General features: G+C 35.0%; 1 long non-coding RNA gene across 2 annotated transcripts in view; it reads right to left on the reverse strand.

Annotated features, from left to right (window-relative positions):
* Nucleotides 1–1,064: 1,064 nt before the first annotated feature.
* Nucleotides 1,065–21,149, reverse strand: part of LOC145267106 (uncharacterized) — a 31,522-nt gene continuing 11,437 nt past the window's right edge. Inside the window, exon 2 of one of the 2 annotated variants that reach the window (XR_013864825.1) lies at nucleotides 1,065–1,346. This is a non-coding gene — a long non-coding RNA (uncharacterized LOC145267106). Of the gene's footprint in view, nucleotides 1,347–5,576; nucleotides 6,178–21,149 lie in introns of those variants that run through there. The other variant, XR_013864824.1, reaches the window with a different exon arrangement.

The raw sequence follows: 21,149 nt of genomic DNA on the forward strand, positions 1-21,149 counted from the left end.
AGTTGTTGGATCAGTCCGTCAACGTATGCTTTCAATCTCTAAAAAACAACAAACTGAGTCGACCCCTATAGAGAGCAACAATAAAATAATAAACATATGCATATTTAACATGTGTTTTTACGGTAATCGGGAAAAATTATAACTTTATCGTTAAATATTTATAGATGCATAAAGAATCGAAATCGGTAATTGTATCGGAATCGGGAATTAAGGACGGAATGGGTAATTGTATCTGAATCGGGAAAAACATTGGAATCGTCCCATCGCTAACACACACAACATGTATGTATATATTATATGTAGAAAATAAAGAATATATCTCTAACAAATTAAACCTATCAAGATAGAAAAGACTCAACACGGTTAAAAGGAGCAATTATATATTAAATGAAAGATTAAGAATAAAGGTTACATAGAATTTTATTATATCATCAGATATAATCATCAGATATTTTTTCTAGGGGATGTTGTTTTTAGTGATACCTGGTCCAAACGCATCGTGTAACGTAATCGTCTTGAGGGAGCAAATTGCTCCCCATTGGAGAGATTGAGACCCCCCTGGGACCTGAAGAACACCGGATAAATATGCTAAGATTGTCTAATTGAATCCCGGATAATGGCGGGTATCAAAAATACTTGAATTTAAAGAGATATATTTTATTGTTGAACGAGAATTGTACTGGTTAACTTGGAAAACACTCGTTCAGACTAGCTTTCTGAATGATAGGTTTTGATTTTGGGGTCGTGTTTACGGGATTTCATTTTTGGTCTCAGATTAAAAAACTGGTAATATTGGAGAAGTGTACACACGCAAATGTATCTGGGGTTTCCCCAGATACGTGGCTGGTTTTTATTGGTTCAGCAGATCGCCAGACTTCAACCCGTGACGTTTCTACAAAAAGCAAATAACCGCTCGAATCAGACAGATTTTGCGCCGAAATCTCGAGAAGGAAGAAGCTCCTAACGCCTGACGACCCCCCTCGCGGCCATCCTGATCAGCATCCAGTGACAAAAAAGAGAGATTTGTGAAACTTGAAATGTTTTAGTAACTGAACGTTGTACATATGTAAAAAAAGATCTGTAACTTTTGTGAAATTAACTTTTAGTAGATAGAAACCCTGATTTTGTCTGTCGTTCTTCCTGGCGCATGCAAAGCTTGTGGAGATCTCGCGGTAGACTTGACATCACGAGCCACACTTTCCGAAGAAGTTAGAGGTCAGTTGCTTGACCTAAGCACGGGAGATTGGACCACATCATTGATATATGTCTCGGCAGCTTTTCGGCCTAGTTTGAACTGGGACAAGAAAATCATGCGAATTCGAATTTTGTCTATATTCTCGAAAAGCCTGCAAAAATGAATGAAAAGATTGAGAATAACACAATGCGATTGAGAGAAAAACGCGCTTCAAAATGATAACATATATATATCAATTAATTAATTCAGAAATCATATATAAATATAACTTATGTGAGAAAACGATATTTTTTTGCACGAACCTACAAGAGCCCGACAATATTTTTCAGACACTTTAGTATTGGACTTTCCGATTACCATAGAGTAGCGAAATTCCTTCAATAGAATAGCATAAACATATAAAGACAATAATTTTTTAAAAATTGAAGAAAATCGATTAGGTAAGGAAAATATTTAATGTTCATCATTATTTACAAAACACACGCGACATTATTTTTCGGACATCGTTAAAAAACTGTTAATAGTCTGTGATATCACTTTTCTTCTCAATAAATATTATCAATCTCTCTTTATAATCATCAACCATATATTTTCATTAGCAAAGATCATACCCCAAACCATAACTCCTCCTCCTCACATCTGTCGTTTGTTCAGTACAACAGGTTCACCCCTTCTCGACCAAGTACACCATCCATCAGGCCCATTAAACTTGAAACGCTTTTCATCAGTAAATATAACCTTCTTAAAGTCAACATGTGTTGCAATATTTTTTATTCATCCCACACAGTCGGGCGGTTCTATTTATAAACGATGCTACTAGGAACTGACGAATCGAATTAATTCACGTTCTGCTACCAACCAATCAGAAACCAGAATTGCTCCATAAATATTAAACCTTTTCTGTGGCAATTTCGCATGTTTTTCCGTCTCGACACGGTAAGAATATTTTGCTCTGTGGAACTGTCTACAGCAAACCAGTCACCTCTCAGGACTTGTGTGTAACAACGAACCATCGGAAACTGTTCTGTCTACTGCAAACCAGTCACCTCTCAAGACTTGTTTAGAACAACGAACCATCGGAAACTGTTCTGAAACTAAACATGGCTTACACTTCTAGAACATGCTTTTTAGCACACTCCAGCCTTGCTCCTGTTTCTTTGTTAGTGTGATTTTTTCTTAGCCTTTGCATACTTCAAACCAATCCTATGCAGCGTTCTTTGTACTGTTCGGACGTTTACATCACATTTACATTTCTCCTTCACTTTTCTTGCTGTAACTTTTTCTCCAGATGTAAAAAGCCGTGTCACAGTCCTCTTCATTTTCCTTTCAGTCCTGCCAATTGATTTTTACCGTTCTCTCTTCTTTTTCCGCTCGGATTTCGTCTTCAGTATTTATTCGAACGTTGATTTCGACAGCTTCAAATCCATGGCGATTCTTCTGATGCTGAGGCTATCTTCCCGCTTCTTCCGTGAAAAACAAACGATTTCTTTGAATGCATTTACCTCATTAAACTTAATTGTCTTGCTAGTAGAATAGAATAGATAATTGATTCTAATGATGACAGCTAAGTGTACAAGCAGGAAACATGCATACAGCAACATATACATGAACATAGCCGAAAAATAGTGTCGCGCAAGCTTTCGTAAAAAATCACAAAAAACTAAAATTATCAAAGCCAAACTAAAACAAAATGATTACACAAAATGATTGCTTGATCTACAGTAGATGTGCTTACAGTTATATCTCATAAGATTGGCGAATCCCTTGACGGAGGCTTCCTCTCAAGTGCAATTGCTCTTTACATATCACAGGCCTTTGATAAGGTATGGCATAAAGGTCTACTTCACAAGATCTCCAGTCATGGTATAGCTGGTAATGTCTTCTCAACTATTTAATTATTACTCTCTGATAGGTTCTTAAGAGTAGTGGTTGATGGGCAGAAATCAGAGGCTCTCAGTATTAATGCTGGATTCCCTCAGGGGTCCATCCTGAGTCCAGCTCTCTTCCTGATCTACATCAATAATCCTCCAAACCACATCCTTAGATCATTCGTAGACATTTATGCTGACGACACTACCATCTATGGTAGAAGTTCGAAGAACGTAAACGACCAAGTTCTCTCTGACTCTCTCTCTCTCTCTCCTCTGATCTTGAGCACGTGGTACAATGAAGAAAAAGTAGCTGTTTATTTTTAATGCATCTAAAATCAAGCTTCTATTTTTACATCATCAACGCTCTGTTGCCCAGCTGCCATCAATCGAAATGAATGGCTCTCGTCTTCATATTTTGACAAGCATCTGAGCATGACCTTTACTCCCGATCTGAAACGGAGCACGTATATCAAATCCATCGCCAAAATTGCTGGGGAAATGGTGAGATCCTTCTACCACTCCAGTAGATATCTCACTCCTGATGCAATTCTCTACCTATGTAAAAGCCAGGTTCGCCAACGATAGAGTACTGCTGCCACATCTGGGAAGAAGCTGCTAGAAGCAGCTTATCCTGTCTTGACAGAGTTTAAAATAGACTTCATAGCTTAGTGGGGGATACCATTTTCTCTTCCCATCAACTTCTTTCCCACAGAAGAGACATAGCGAGCCTGCCCTTGCTTTATCGTTATTTTCACGGCAGGTGCTGATCTGAACTGTAATCTATGGTCCCCCCTCGCCAGACTTTCACAAAAAATACTCGTCTTGCCAGAACTACTATCAACAATTTCCCACACTCTTTATCTGTGCCTACACCTAAAGGTAAATTCCATGAATAGGGCTTCTTTCTTAGAACTGAACGCCTGTGGAACTCTATTCCGTTTGCCTGCTGTCAAGCTGACTACAATCTGATTGTCTTCAAGTCCAACATGAACAAGTTCTTACTGAACCGTCTCTCTAAGTAATCCAAGTTACAAAATCCCCACTAATATTTACTACGCTAAAATCACAATGATTAATGTATACCCTCTGGGCCTTGATAAGTGGTGACCCCCATGTAAAATATATATATATTCAGAGAAAGACAGGCAAAGATCAGGTTAATCTCCATTGGTCTGAAAAAGAGGTGGTGTACTTAGGACCTTAACTGAAGGGACTGTTTTCCATTGGAATTTTTTCTCTTTTTGTATCAGTTACATGACGGACTTATTTAGTTTAAATATACATACAGTATCATGCTTTTGATTGTCGCGATTGAACCTAGATTGTTAGCTGCATGGTTGTTATGATAATCTTCACAGAAGCAAGATTAATACGCGTAGACTACATCAAAAACAAAAACAATTCAGATAAGTTGCCTCATAGCCGGTTAGAATGGAACTCCCAAGATATAGTATTCATTTATAAGCAAATGTTAGTATACTGAACAGTTCTTGTTGTGTTCCAGTTTTCATTTGAATAACAGTCGACACTAATTGTACAGATCTGATTCTGTTTATGGGAGATGATGATCCTATTTCTTGTTCACTATTCTTTTTCAGTCAGATGTGGCCAAATGCAACTAACTCTACCTAGTTACGTTCTTCGTCCTGACTGTCTTTCTAAACCACATAATCTTCCTATCAAAAAACAAACATAACTTTAAGCGGAGTGAAGGTTTCTGTTTTGTTTGAAGAGATGTGAGTCCTTTCACTCGGTAGCAAAGTCAAGTATCATTTTAACCTCTCAAATTAAAACATTGTTATTTGTTTTAAATTTCAGTTGTGGCTTTGTAGGGATAATTCTTTTGTTACAACAGTTGTAAGACAGGAACCGCCGGAAAGAAAAACATTCAATAGGTTGCACACACGCACAAACTGATTCAAATGTTAAGACTTCGGTATTCCACCATTTTCTAACGGAATGCATAATTGAACCCAGAAATATTTGAGCAGATATCGGTCAAACGATTAAGGCAGTAGACAAAAGCAATATTAGAAATTCCAATGGCGAAGAATGTGATTATAAATAAAATCGTTATGGAGAAAGAGAGTTTCATACGTGTCATTATTCTTCACCAGCCAACCGTCTTGTTTAAATCCAACTTCAAATTCAAATGAAGACAACGAGTGGACGATTATAACCGGTTCTGTCATTACTGATAAACTTCGTCTGATACTGATTAAGCTCACCGTTGCTTAACTTCGGTTATCTATCGTTGTTACACCGCAATGTGCTTCGATATTAAATGATTCGAAAAGTGTTTATTTGCCGCAAAAAGGTTGATAAAACATGCTTCATTTCTTGTCCAAATATTAAAAGACGTTATAATAGATGAGTTGCTCTAAAATATTAAAATAAGTTTTAAAAAACAATGAAAAAGTAAGAACACACATACGCACAGAAATACAAATTCACAAACTCACGTACACACCCATTTGTGTGTGGATTTTCGTATAAAGTGATAGCGTTTATTTGCCCTGAAAACTCGACAACACAAAGAATGAAAAAGTTCTGTTAGAAAATCATTGAAAAGAAGTAAATGAGATGACTACAGTTTCAAAGAAAAACGAAAAGTTAGACATAAAAAAACATCCAGATAGACAATGATAGTAGAAATAAAATAAGAATATCGAAAATCTTGAATGTTGAAGCAGGAAAAACGAAGAGAAACTTAAGAAAGCCTTCCAACTCGGTGCCTTTGTTAAATCCGCCATTACTGCATCGTGACGTCACAAGCTGTTGTCGCGAAACTTCCGCATGAGTCTGCGCAATCAAGCTATTCACTGCGAAGCCGCATTGAGAAATAGAGCAGCCTTTTCGTGTTTTCAGTCAATTTGTGTAGCTTTCTTTGATTGGCTTCTTTTTTATTGGACATTTATTGCCATGTTTTGCTGATTCGTTTTTGTGTTTTGTTCCTTTCTAGAGTCAGTATCGTTGCTTGTATCATCTGTGTGCTTTTTCACACTGTCCCCAAAGCCACCATAATGATCAGTACTTGTTGTTGTACGGTTCGCTTTCTCTCCGCCCCTCCACTTCGTTCGTGCACTCCATTGATATCACTTGAAGCATCTACTATTTAAACATAAAAGAAATAGGTTTAAAGATATACAAAAAATTGAATGCGATATTTAGGCAGCAGCTAACTAAAGAGACGAAGAATACTGGAATAAGATCATTGTAATTTTACAAAGAGAGACATTTAAAAAAAAAAAAGACTGTAACAACAGAAAATGAATAAAGGAAGGCAACAAAAAGGGAAAGAGAGAGAAAATAAATAAAGAGTGAAATCGGAAAGTGATACATAATAGTAATGAGAAAAAAGAACGTGTTCGTAGTTGGTGAGAATGAAGAGTGAAATAAATATAATGGAATCTGGAAAGTGTGTTCAAATACGCAATGGAAAAATAAGGGGTTGGAAGAAGTTGATAACTAGAAAACGAAAATGAGAGAAGACGAAGAAGGCATACCAAAATTTTATACTAAGGGGCCACCATTTATGACAGGCAAAGTTCACTTGATGATGATGATGATGATGATGATGATGATGATGATGATGATGATGATTAACGAGATGAATCGTTTGTCAATCAGTTGATGAACAATATGTGAGACTTGAAAACGTTAAATGAAGTAAAAAAAATGCAATGACTTAAAGAATACAGTTCGACAAGTATTTGTTGAGATTGGACTTGAAGATGGTTATGTCGTTGTCTGTAAGAAACCAATTCTTTTAGCAAGTGGTTTCACAAAATGGAAAGCTATTGGAAATAAACTCTGTTCGGGAAAATACTTTTTGATTTTAGTTACGCAACTAGAAAAAGAATTTCAGATTCGGAGAAAGAAGCGGCCAGGCTTATAAGAGTACTTAAGGCGATTTCAATTGAAGAGTTTGCTTTGGTTTTCGGTTTGAATTACTGCATAGTGTAGCTAGCTTTCAGAAGTCGCGATCAAGTTGAAAACTTTTCAATTGTTCAAGCCGACGCTTGGTGCATCTTCTGAACATCGGGAAGAGGTTAAGAAACCCAATTCTAGCGTACAACATCATTAAAGGAAATTTAAATTTACTCATGCTGAGAAGTCTCATACTAATGTGATGCAAAGATCAGAAGCAAGGAAGCTGTGTTCATAGAAATTCCTCCTGGCGCTAGTTACATAGCGAAAGAAAGGAAAGTTATTTTTTATGTTAAGTAAAATGTTCTTGCAATGAATGTTGTGCAAAAATAAACTATAGATTGATGATCAGTCGAGAATCTTCCATGAAAAAAATGAGTAAAGAGAAACTGGAAATGTCTATTAAAAGAGTGGATGTAAAGAACGGAAGAGTCAATCCCCAGTAGATTACGAAGTCGATTTTGTACTCAATGCAAGAAAGAGTCATCTGAACAGCACCTCTTCAGATATAGCAAGAATACTTTATATTTGGATATATCTTCGTCAGGTATTTTCTAGCGGGATCAAACCATTTTTCCAGCAACCTTAACAACAGATTTGATATGCTTTCTGTTATGCTAACTTTGCATCTCGAGAGAAAAAAAATGCAGCAGAAAATAGAAATAACTTAAGACGAATAAAAGATAAATGAAAAAAAAAAAAGAAGCAAATTCAATTATGTAAAAAAATCAACATTTTCGTATAACAAAATTTTGCTGCCACAAAAGATGTTATCATAAATGTAAAGAATTTTTTTCTCTCAATGTGCTTAGCATAAAACAGAATTTCGATGACTTGAGTGGCTTTCCAAGAGCTTCCCCTCTGTGAAAACATTGACATGGGACTACTTCCCTAAAGCTTACAACACGACTGTCTAAAAACCCAAGGTTAAGAAGTATTTGGTAGAACCTGTTCTCATAGGAATTCAAATTTTGTCCATTTTTTCATCATATTCATTCCTCTCCTAAGGTTCTTAATCATCCAACTGCTCATCCATCATCTCATTGACTTTTGCCTCGAATTGCTTTTGCCCCTTATAAACCCAGATTAATTACTAAAAAAGATATTCTTAAGATAATTTTATTCCATCTGCACGAGGAAAGTGCGATTTGAAAAAAAATGACACATCAACGAAAATGTTTCGCGAAGTTTAAACGTGATATAACATGGAAGGTTTCATTTCAAACTAAAGAAAGACATACAAAAAAAAATTCATTTTAAACTAACGAGAGACATATAAAAAAATTTCATTTCAAACTAAAGAAAGACATATAAAAAAATTTCATTTTAAACTAACGAGAGACATATAAAACAATTTACAACTAAAGAAAGACATATAGGAAAATTCATTTCAAACTAAAGAAAGACATATAAAAAATTCATTTCAAACTAAAGAAAGACATATAAAAAAAATTCATTTCAAACTAAAGAAAGACATATAAAAAAAATTCATTTCAAACTAAACAAAGACATATAAAAAAATTCATTTCAAACTAAACAAAGACATATAAAAAAATTCATTTCAAACTAAACAAAGACATATAAAAAAATTCATTTCAAACTAAACAAAGACATATAAAAAAAATTCATTTCAAACTAAAGAAAGACATATAAAAAAATTCATTTCAAACTAAACAAAGACATATAAAAAAAATTCATTTAAAACTAAACAAAGACATATAAAAAAAATTCATTTCAAACTAAAGAAAGACATATAAAAAAATTCATTTCAAACTAAACAAAGACATATAAAAAAATTCATTTCAAACTAAACAAAGACATATAAAAAAAATTCATTTAAAACTAAACAAAGACATAAAAAAAATTCATTTCAAACTAAAGAAAGACATATAAAAAAATTCATTTCAAACTAAAGAAAGACATATAAAAAAATTCATTTCAAACTAAACAAAGACATATAAAAAAAATTCATTTCAAACTAAAGAAAGACATATAAAAAAATTCATTTCAAACTAAAGAAAGACATATAAAAAAATTCATTTCAAACTAAACAAAGACATATAAAAAATTCATTTCAAACTAAACAAAGACATATAAAAAAATTCATTTCAAACTAAACAAAGACATATAAAAAATTCATTTCAAACTAAACAAAGACATATAAAAAAATTCATTTCAAACTAAAGAAAGACATATAAAAAAAATTCATTTCAAACTAAAGAAAGACATATAAAAAAAATTCATTTCAAACTAAAGAAAGACATAAAAAAATTCATTTCAAACTAAAGAAAGACATATAAAAAAATTCATTTCAAACTAAACAAAGACATATAAAAAAATGTCATTTTAAACTAACGAGAGACATATAAAACAATTTACAACTAAAGAAAGACATATAGGAAAATTCATTTCAAACTAAAGAAAGACATATAAAAAAAATTCATTTCAAACTAAAGAAAGACATATAAAAAAATTCATTTCAAACTAAAGAAAGACATATAAAAAAAATTCATTTCAAACTAAAGAAAGACATATAAAAAAATTCATTTCAAACTAAAGAAAGACATATAAAAAAAATTCATTTCAAACTAAACAAAGACATATAAAAAAAATTCATTTCAAACTAAAGAAAGACATATAAAAAAATTCATTTCAAACTAAACAAAGATATATAAAAAAAATTCATTTCAAACTAAAGAAAGACATATAAAAAAATTCATTTCAAACTAAACAAAGACATATAAAAAAATTCATTTCAAACTAAACAAAGACATATAAAAAAAATTCATTTCAAACTAAACAAAGACATATAAAAAAATTAATTTCAAACTAAACAAAGACATATAAAAAAATTCATTTCAAACTAAACAAAGACATATAAAAAAAAATTCATTTCAAACTAAAGAAAGACATATAAAAAAAAATTCATTTCAAACTAAAGAAAGACATAAAAAAATTCATTTCAAACTAAAGAAAGACATATAAAAAAATTCATTTCAAACTAAAGAAAGACATATAAAAAAAATCATTTCAAACTAAAGAAAGACATATAAAAAAATTCATTTCAAACTAAAGAAAGACATATAAAAAAAATTCATTTCAAACTAAACAAAGACATATAAAAAATTCATTTCAAACTAAACAAAGACATATAAAAAAATTCATTTCAAACTAAAGAAAGACATATAAAAAAAAAATTCATTTCAAACTAAAGAAAGACATATAAAAAAAAATTCATTTCAAACTAAAGAAAGACATAAAAAAATTCATTTCAAACTAAAGAAAGACATATAAAAAAATTCATTTCAAACTAAACAAAGACATATAAAAAAATTCATTTCAAACTAAAGAAAGACATATAAAAAAAATTCATTTCAAACTAAACAAAGACATATAAAAAAATTCATTTCAAACTAAAGAAAGACATATAAAAAAATTCATTTCAAACTAAAGAAAGACATATAAAAAAATTCATTTCAAACTAAAGAAAGACATATAAAAAAAATTCATTTCAAACTAAACAAAGACATATAAAAAAATTCATTTCAAACTAAACAAAGACATATAAAAAAATTCATTTCAAACTAAACAAAGACATATAAAAAAATTTCATTTAAAACTAAACAAAGACATATAAAAAAAATTCATTTCAAACTAAACAAAGACATATAAAAAAAATTTCATTTAAAACTAAAGAAAGACATATAAAAAAATTCATTTCAAACTAAACAAAGACATATTAAAAAAATTTCATTTAAAACTAAAGAAAGACATATAAAAAAAATTCATTTCAAACTAAACAAAGACATATAAAAAAATTTCATTTAAAACTAAAGAAAGACATATAAAAAAAATTCATTTCAAACTAAACAAAGACATATAAAAAAAATTTCATTTAAAACTAAAGAAAGACATATAAAAAATTCATTTCAAACTAAACAAAGACATATAAAAAAAATTTCATTTAAAACTAAAGAAAGACATATAAAAAAAATTCATTTCAAACTAAACAAAGACATATAAAAAATTCATTTAAAACTAAACAAAGACATATAAAAAAATTTCATTTCGAACTAAAGAAAGACATATAAAAAATTTAATTTCAAACTAAAGAAAGACATATAAATAAATTTAATTTCAAACTAAAGAAAGACATCTAAAAAAAATTAATTTCAAACTAAAGAAAGACATATACAAAATTTCATTTCAAACTAAAGAAAGACACATAAAAAAATTTAATTTCAAACTAAAGAAAGACATATAAATAAATTTCATTTCAAACTAAAGAAAGACATATAAAAAAAATTAATTTCAAACTAAAGAAAGACATAAAAAAATTTCATTTCAAACTAAAGGAAGACATATAAGAAAATTTAATGCTTATAAATCATAAGCGTGTCAACCTAATGAAAATGCTATTTTAATCTGAAGAGATGAAGATATTTTTTTTAATGGCATTTTAAGTGATAGAAAATGATTTTAAATTCAAGAGTGAACTTAAATTTAAAGAGACGGACGGGCATGCGAATAGACGGACAGATCATCCGGCGGACAAAATGACGAATGGGTAGAGTGACTGACAGATCGATAGACATACAAAGTGACAAAGGGGCAGGCCGACGAACTGACAGATCGACTGACTGATAGACAGACTGTCTAAGGGTTCGATGAACGGACAGACTGACTGACAAATCGATGGACACAAACCAACCGACAAACAGACCGACGGACTGACAAATAGACAGATCTAACAGAATGACAAATTGACAGATGGCTTGAGCGACCGACGGACAGGCCAAGCAATGAATCTACGAACGGGCAAAACGTTTGCCCGACGGACATAACGACCAAGAGGACGGCAAATGAACAAACTGAACGGAGAACAGACTAATCAACTGAAGAAACGGAAGACGGACAGACTCTACTTGCGATGGAAATCTGACACATCCAAAGAAAGTAAAAAAAAACGAATGTGAGAGTAAATAATTTTTAGAAAGAATTAAAAAAAAACTAACTTGAGAGCAATGGAGAATAGATTAGTTATTTTAGCACAATTTTTATTCAACCCAATTTTTTCTTCTACATTTTCGTAGTTAAAACGCTAGCTTGAGAAAAAATATGTCCATTCTTTTATTGTCTGCTAGATCTGGTGACAAAAATAAGAAATGTGTTTTCCCTTTAGCTACTCCTTTACGATGCATTGTTGAGTTGTTCGCCAACTCTAAATTGAATATTCGATATATAAATATATATATATATATTTATATATGTATGTATGTATGTATGTATGTATGTATGTACGTATGTATATTTATATATACAGATACACATACAACATATATGGATATATAATATATATGCGTGTGTGACGTTATCTCTTTTCCAAACATACCACGCATATATATTGTAGTGGAGTCGGAAAAGGTGAAAGTAGGAACACGACGACTTTGTAAGAATAAGAAGAACATTTATATCAAGCAAGGGTTAGTCGTACAGAAAAGGTTAGTAATTCCGCAGAGAGTCGTCTCTGTACTACATCCGGATAGCTGTCATTGAGCGGTCTAGCTTGGTGATTATATACCTAATGCACAAGTCCATCTTAGCGATTATAAAGGTGTGTATGTCCCCACAACATATACGAGGGGCGTCCAATAACAATGCCCCTGGCCCACTTTCCATAGCCGTAGAGCAACGAAACTTGGCACAGTTATTAGTCTTTCTCTATATAGGAACCACCCAGAGTTATGTATTTCTCCCATCATTTGATTCAGCTCTGGAGACCGTTTTTGTAGAACACCCCAGGTTGGTCCTCCAACCACGACGGGACTTGAGAAATCAAGGCTGCATCATATGGGAAACGGTTTTCTTTCAAAAACAACTTCATGGCTGGGAAGAGGTGAAAGTCAAAGGGTGCAAGGTTAGCAGAGTAGGGAGGATGGGGAAGGATTTCATAACCACACGCCCGTGCTTCTGATTTGGCGACATGCGCGTTGTGGACAGGAGCGTTGGTACCTTTGCTGATCTTGCCCCGCCTCTTTTTCACGACTAAGGGTTCTTACAATTTTATGAATTGAAAGAAGCCTTAGTTTTGGTAATCTTCTTGGACTGGCTTTTAATGGAAGCCGTCCTGCCCATTCTTTTACTTCTCCATCAACTGATTCAAGGTACATTCTTCTACTTATATCAAAATAGGACACGTGTCAAAATACTGTTGCCACAGTAATGGATGTGCGCATATTGCAATCATTCCTGCCTTGAAAGAGTAACAAATCGACTTCGAAATCTAGTGGCAGTAATATCTTCTCTTACTTACAACTTTTTCTAACAGAAGAGGCATGTCTAATCAATTTTTACTTCATTTTTCTCAGCTCCAATTTTTGGTTCTTCCCTCTAATATCCTCACAGCAAAATGTTATCTGACTATCACAACGGAAAATAACTTTCCTTTTTTATCTGTGTGCCTAACCTCATCTCTTCACGGAAAATAATTCCGTCTCATTAACGATTATTCTTTGGTGAGTTTTGGCCATGATAAGTGGTGATTCAATATATATATATATATATATATATATATATATATATATATATATATATATATATATACAAATATATATATATATATATGTATACACACATATTATATATGTATAAAAGGAACTTTGTTAATTTCTGTGTGTGTGCGTGTGTGCGTGCGTGTGTGTGTGTGTGTGTGTGTGTGTTCGTTTCGTACAATTTCCTAAACGGCTGGGCCGATTTTTTTTAATTTCACACAAATGTACTTTATAAGCCTAGTAGATATATTTTTTTTTAAATTACATTTTCACCCCAAACAAGGCAAATTGCCACTTTGGTGTAAGGGGCTACTATCAGGGGTAACAACTACTGGGGTACTATGTAGGGATTTGGGCAGCAAGATGTCGGTTCACGTTACGCTTGAACTTCTGCACGTCAGTACTGTTGGGGAAGCAGGGACCTGGAATGGAATTCCAGAGTCTAGCGGTTCTGGGGAAGAAACTATTGGAGTAAAAAGATCTTTTACATCTAGGGATCTCTACAGTGTGGGGGTGGGATTTAGCAGCCTGTCGGGTTTGTCGAGGGTGCTCACGTCGTGGGGGCACAAGTGATTGCAGTTCGTCAGAGCATTCACCACTAAAATACTTGTAGAAAAGGCAGAGGGATGCAACATTTTGTCGATGAGACAGAGGCTGAAGCTTAGATGCCAGTTCAGGGCCTATCAGGTTTGCGACTCTCTTTTGAACCTTGTCAAGGAGCGAGAGACTAGTAGCAGATGCACCAGCCCAGATGTGGCAGCAATACTCCATACATGGGAGAATGGTGGCCTTATAGAGGTACAGGATACTTTCGGGTGTTAGTAGTTTTCTAGCACGGTAGAGAGAGCCCACCTTTTTTGCAGCGGCCCTGGTAATGCTTTCAATGTAATTGTTCCAACTCATGTTTCCTGTGAACGTTAGGCCAAGGAGTTTGAAAGATGGACTCTCAGATAAAGAGTCGTTGGCCATTGCTATGGGTGGTAGAGAGGGTTTCTTGTAATTATTGAATGAAACTAGTTTAGTCTTGGCAGCATTGAACGCGACCAACCAATTTTGTCCCCATATTACTACAGATTAGAGGTCTTCCTCTAGTGTTTCTGCCATTTCTTTAGAAATGTGTTCATTCGTCTTCCTGTCGTGCCTGCCATAGAGTGTAGTGTCATCAGCATATATACCCATCTCAGAGGCAATTTTGTCGGGGAGGTCATTTATGAATATCAGGAACAATAGAGTTCCAAGGATAGAACCCTGGGGCACCTCCGCATTTATATCATATTGTTTAGATGTACGACCGTCGAGGACAACCTGGATTTTCTCTTATCTAAGAAGGATTTAATTATGTTAAGTATTCTACCAGTGATACCGTATGATCTGATTTTACTGAGGAGACCCTCATGCCATACCCTGTCAAAAGCCTTAGATATATATAGAGCTACCGCTCTGCCCTCCCCCGCTTTGTCCAGTGAATGGTATATACGTTCAGAGATCACAGTTAGGATGTCTGCTGTGGAACGGGCTTGTCTAAATCCATATTGTTTGTCAGTCAGTAGTCTGTAAGATGATGGACTAGAGCATGGTTAATTATGGTCTCAAAATTTTGGCAAAAAGTGGGAGGAGGCTAATGGGGCGATAATTTGATGGGTCTGTCCTTTCGCCAGAATTCTTGAATACTGGTACAACAGAAGCAGTTTTCCAACAGCCCGGAAAGCAAGATTCATTAAGGCATTTGTTGTAGAGTTTGGAGAGAACTGGAGCTACTTCGGCTGAGCACTTTTTTAATAGCACAGCTGGGATAAGATCGGGTCCACATGCTTTTGAAGTGTCAAGGTTTTTTATGATAGCATGCACCTGAGCAGGGGTGATTTTCAGATTGTCTAGCGTGGCGTCTGTCCGCATAGGAAAGTCAGGTAGGGGTGGTTGGAAGTGTCCAGTGTGGAGTTGGAGGTAAACCGACTGGCAAGCATGTTAGCCTTCTCGGTTGCTGAGGAGACAACCTCGTGATTGTTGGTTAGTGGGGGAATTGTTGATTGCCCATTATTTACTACACTGTTGTAGATTTTCCAGAAGTCTCGAGTTCCTAGTTTTTGTGCTTCGATGCGCTTTTTAGTGGTTTCCGTAAATTCTCTCTTAGCTGTCGCTATTTCTTTCTTAACGTTATTTCTAGCTTCTATATACTTCAGTCTGTTTGATCTGGACTTATGTCGGTTAAAGCTACGGTATGCATGCTGCTTTTGAGCAATGGCAGTTGCACAAGTCGACATAAACCATTGGGGAGAGTGGGGCTTACTATGAAATTTTCGCATGGGAACATGCGCTTCGATTGCAGTTTTGAACCAGTCAGTGGTCTCGTTTGCACATTGTTCAGCAGGGAGAGAAAAAATATTTCTCCATGGGGCATCTCTAATTAGTCTCCTGATGGCTTCCCAGTCAGCCTTTTTATAATATTTCGTTGTTTTGAGCACTGGCTCTTCAGTTTTGGGTCTAGAGTTTAGGGCGATTTCCACCATTATCACTGCATGATCAGCGTTCCCGAGTGGGGTGTGGGCCTTCCTTATGCAGTCATCGGGAACTGTGGTCAAAAACAGATCTAGAAGTGATGCATGTTGTTCTTCCTGGTCAGGGAAACGAGTTGGAAACGTTACAATTTGTGATAGGGAGTGAGATATAGTGTAGCTATGAATTGTGCTGCCCGCTGCATCTGTGTAAGTAGAGAACCCAAGCCAGTTTTTGTATCGGAATGTCTTCGATAAGTATCGGTAACACTAAGCAACGATTTTTTACTTTTTAAATGTTGACTAGATTTCCATGACTAGGGAATTTTTGCACTGCTGAACCAGGAACGTGCATCCGTTTCTCTCCATTATATCAGGTTTTGTGTTAAGTTGATTTTAAAATATTAGATCTAGTGACAAAATCGATTACATATTTGTGGGATTGTAAGCTGATTTTTGTCAACAAATATCATCCTAAATATGTTTTAAGAGAAGAAAATGTTTTGCCAACAACATATATTGATTTCCTGATAGAAACATCGATTACTGTAAACTGAATGATAGGCATTGATAATGTAAATGTAAATTGCATGTTGCTTCACCATTGTTTAAACTTATGACTGTGCCCCAGCGATCCTGATACCAGGTTTCTATCTCTTTCAGCTCCTAAGTGACTGTCTTACCCTGTCTTGCTCGTCACTCATTTAAATCAAGTTTTCAGCAAACAAATTCATATTTGAAAATAGTGCAGCCCCAGTTTCTGAAAGCAATCAGCATTTTTTGACAAATTGTGCGCAATATTTGGTATTATTGGTGCCAAGAAAGTTCTTCGTTACAAGAACAAATACCTTCCACGCTTTCAGTTCCACTCCGTTCATTGAGTTTTCGAACTCTGGTTCTCTAATGAGCTGCCTGATCTGAGGACCGTCAAAGATGCTTTCAACTTCTCCAGGGTCAATCCTTGAAAAGCATGGCACAAGTAAGTGAAGCAATTACCATCCTTGTCCAGAGCCTTGGTGAATTGCTTGATTAAGCCGAGCTTGATGTGAAGACCTGTTCACCAGAAGGTCGTTGATGAAACATTAATTCTTCTCACACAACCCAATCCTTCTTCGTGCATGCTGAGCACCAATGTTTGTAATTTTTTTAGGTTTTATGATTTCAAACTGATCCCTTTTCTACAATCACCCAAAACTATTGAACCTGAATACTTCTTGATATTAAAATAATTACTTTCATCGATGCAATTGTTCGACCACTTCTAATACAATTGTTCGACCACTTCTAAAATGTTCCACACATGCATATATGTGAACAAAAAACGTACAAAAACTCGTGGCTGTAGCTCAAAAACTTGACCTGATTGAGCAATGTGATTCTCGGATTCAGCGCATCAAATTTCTCTAAAATCAGCTGAAAAAAACGCAGACAACAAATAATCCGTTGAAAGAAGGAATATGTGATTTGGATAAATGTAACACCTTATACAGCCTAACATCACAAATCTATTTGAGAATTTTTTTAACCGTACAAGCAGAAAGGTCCCGCATATAAAATTAACAGTGGGTACTTTGATATGACAGAGGCGCATTTTGTATAAAGCACACTTGAGCCATGATATTTGTTTTTAGCATTTTTAACTTTAATTCAAGCCGTTATATGTAAAAATAATTTTATAAAATCAACAGTTATCTACAGTGTAATGTAAACTTCGAGAAGAGATGTGATTTCGATGGAAATAAAAATGTGGAGGGTGAAATATATGTTCAGTAGTATATATGTGTTTACGTCTGCGTATTTCTGTAACAGGAATCAATTCCTAGAGATATTAAGTTCTAACATATCGCAGACTTAGAAATTACTGCTATAAAATTCAGAATTATTAAAAAAGGGGTCAATTTTTTTAAGTTTGACCCCTATTATGACCCCTTAAAGTTTATTATTTTGGGCTCAAAAAAGTGACCCCCCCTGTAGACAAGTGCCTAGTTGAAGGAGAAGATATTAGTTTTTAGCAAATTTTTCGATATTTGTCGTATGAACGATCGAATTTTAAAACGATACTGATCTTAGTAAAATCCGTCGCCTCTTTTGAAAGTTTAAGGCAGACATGCAAACAGACATACATACATACATTTATATATTGGTAACTAAAAAATTTAGACCCAAACTGATGAAAAATCTTGCCCTATCTCTGAATACCCTTTATGTAAAATTTCAAATGTTTAGACCACAAATTGTCTGAGTAATTTGGAAGAGACCGCAGAGGTCAATTTTTTTTAAACTTTGACCCCTGTGATGCCCCCTTAACATTTATTGTTTGGGGCTCAAATCCAGTTATTAATTATTCCTGCCCAAGGAACCTATATCTAAAATTTCAAGTGTGTAGACCTAAAATTGTCGGAGGCGTTTTGTAGAGTTCTCAAAGGTCAAATAGTTGAACTTTGACCCCTTAATCGCAAAATGTCTGGCCTAAACCGATCACATCGATTATCCCAAATCTCAGTAACCTGTATATCAAATTTTGAGTCTGTACACTAAAAATTGACAGAGTTATTGCGTAGGGAACTGTACACAGATACACGGACACACAGATACACGGATACTTTCACTTTTATAGATAGATAGATAGATAGATAGATAGATAGATAGATAGATAGATAGATAGATAGATAGATTTGTTTAACAAAAATATATACGCATACATAAATATATATGGAAACAATTTTGTTTTTACTACATACTTTTTTCGCAAATATTATGCAAGTATAAATCATGTATAATATCTGCATGAATATAATTGCAGGTATTTTTTTATTATTATTACATTTTCACCCCAAACAAGGCAAATTGCCACTTTGGTGTAGGGGGCTACTATCAGGGGCAACAACTACTGGGGTACTATGTAGGGATTTGGGCAGCAAGATGTCGGTTCACGTTACACTTGAACTTCTGCACGTCAGTACTGTTGGGAAAGCAGGGACCTGGAATGGAATTCCAAAGTCTGGCGGTTCTGAGGAAGAAACTATTGGAGTAGAAATATCTTTTACATCTAGGGATCTCTACAGTGTGGGGGTGGGATTTAGCAGCCTGTCGGGTTTGTCGAGGATGCTCGCGTCGTGGGGGCACAAGTGATTGCAGTTCATCAGAGCATTCACCATTAAAATACTTGTAGAAAAGGCAGAGGGATGCAACATTTCGTCGATGGGACAAAGGCTAAAGCTTAGATGCCAGTTCAGGGCCTATCAGGTTTGCGACTCTCTTTTGAACCCTGTCAAGGAGCGAGAGACTAGTAGCAGATGCACCAGCCCAAATGTGTCGGCAATACTCCATACATGGGCGAATGGTGGTCTTATAGAGGTAAAGGATACTTTAGGGTGTTAGTAGTTGTCTAGCACGGTAGAGAGAGCCCACCTTTTTTGCAGCGGCCCTGGCAATGCTTTCAATGTAATTGTTCCAACTCATGTTTCCTGTGAACGTTAGGCCAAGGAGTTTGAAAGATGGACTCTCAGATAAAGAGTCGTTGGCCATTGCTATAGGTGGTAGAGAGGGTTTCTTGTAATTATTGAAGGAAACTAATTTAGTCTTGGCAGCATTGAACGTGACCATCCATTTTTTCCCCATTCCACTACAGATTACAGGTTAAAGTAGTTAGATGGGATGGATGAGTGTAGGTTAGTCTCACTTAGTGCTAAGATATCCGGGGTATTTGTTAAGAGAAATGTTTCAACATCAGCTAAATCAGTTCTAAGCCCACGAGTATTTGTGAATGCAAGCCTCAATGGAGGAGGCAAGGTGGATTTGTTTGACCCTAAACCTGGTTTAAGCTTATTTTTAGATTGTACTGTCGTCATATTTTTTAAAGAGTTTTGGTTTAGGTAGGGGGAGCTAAACAAGAGGTCATGCAGAGCATCAGATATGCATCACAAGTAGACCATCAGTTGACCTTTCTTCAATTAGGATTATGGCCTCAGGAAAGCCCACCGGGGATGAGTGCAGGGTCCCTTTCCATACGCGACATGGCACTACCAACATCCCGATATTATTCAACTGTTGATGAAGCAGCCGCTCTAAGTGCTACTAAAGAGTTAGTCGGGAACAGCAGCGAGGAACTGTCAATTCGGTACCCTCAACCCATTAGAAGAAGGTCAACCCAATCTAATTGCTCGGGCATATATTGTACTCAAGCACTCCCAAATGTCCAGTTTTAGGGTTGGGGTGTGCCAGGAATGGGAAAAACGGCATTCGCTGCCCTAGCCAAGAAACAAGATCTATCACTGGGTGTTTCTGTCGAATCACTGAGATAGTGTCTCTGCGCCTGACTAATAGGCAAAAAAGGAGTATGGAAGCCGGGCGATAGACAGAGCCTATCTACTCCTTAAACAGTTTAGGTTTGAAAAGGCTTCCCTCCCCTTTGGTTTAGTTTCAGAGTTTTCTTTTTCCTAGACGGATGATCTGGGAAGATCTACTGGGTCCATCAGCACCGAGAGGGTTTGCTCCACGCCTAGGTTCTAATCCAGATATTTCTGCGACCCCGAATGATTAGTTAGTGTTACTGGGTTTGTTTGTAGAGGTTATATATCTGCTGAATAGTTACACTCCTCAAAGTGATTAAGGGACATTGCTATTTCATTGTTACTGGATAAAGGGGTGAGTAGAGCTCATGCAGTGTGAGCAACTATGATTGTAAGAAGGCTTGTTAGAGAGGAGATAATGTGGTTTGAGTCTTTCCCTTTTTATTTATTTTATTTATGTTAGCTTAGGTCTAGGATAATGTTACTGTATGAGTAGGTATTAAGAATTGAACTACGAGTTGTGCCCAACCTATTTTAGATGATAGGAGGGTCAAGATGTAAGTGCAATATAGTATGGATAAAGCATCAAGTTTTGAGTCATGTGTAATTAGGTGAATAGATATATGGGCAGGTTTTCAGTAGAAGCGAATAGAGTTGAAGTTGTAGGTATAAAGTGTGTTTCTATTATCGAGAAGATAATTTCAGTTTTCATGTAAGAGTCATGGGACATTTTGCATAACAAGATGTGTCGGTTCAGTTTCGTATTAATCATTGCAAAACTCTTTAGGAGGAGACAGTTATGTAATGTAGATCGCTTT

The sequence above is a fragment of the Euprymna scolopes genome, chromosome 42 (assembly GCF_053919585.1).
Source record: "Euprymna scolopes isolate OS-2025 chromosome 42, ASM5391958v1, whole genome shotgun sequence".
In the NCBI taxonomy this organism is placed as follows: domain Eukaryota; kingdom Metazoa; phylum Mollusca; class Cephalopoda; order Sepiida; family Sepiolidae; genus Euprymna; species Euprymna scolopes.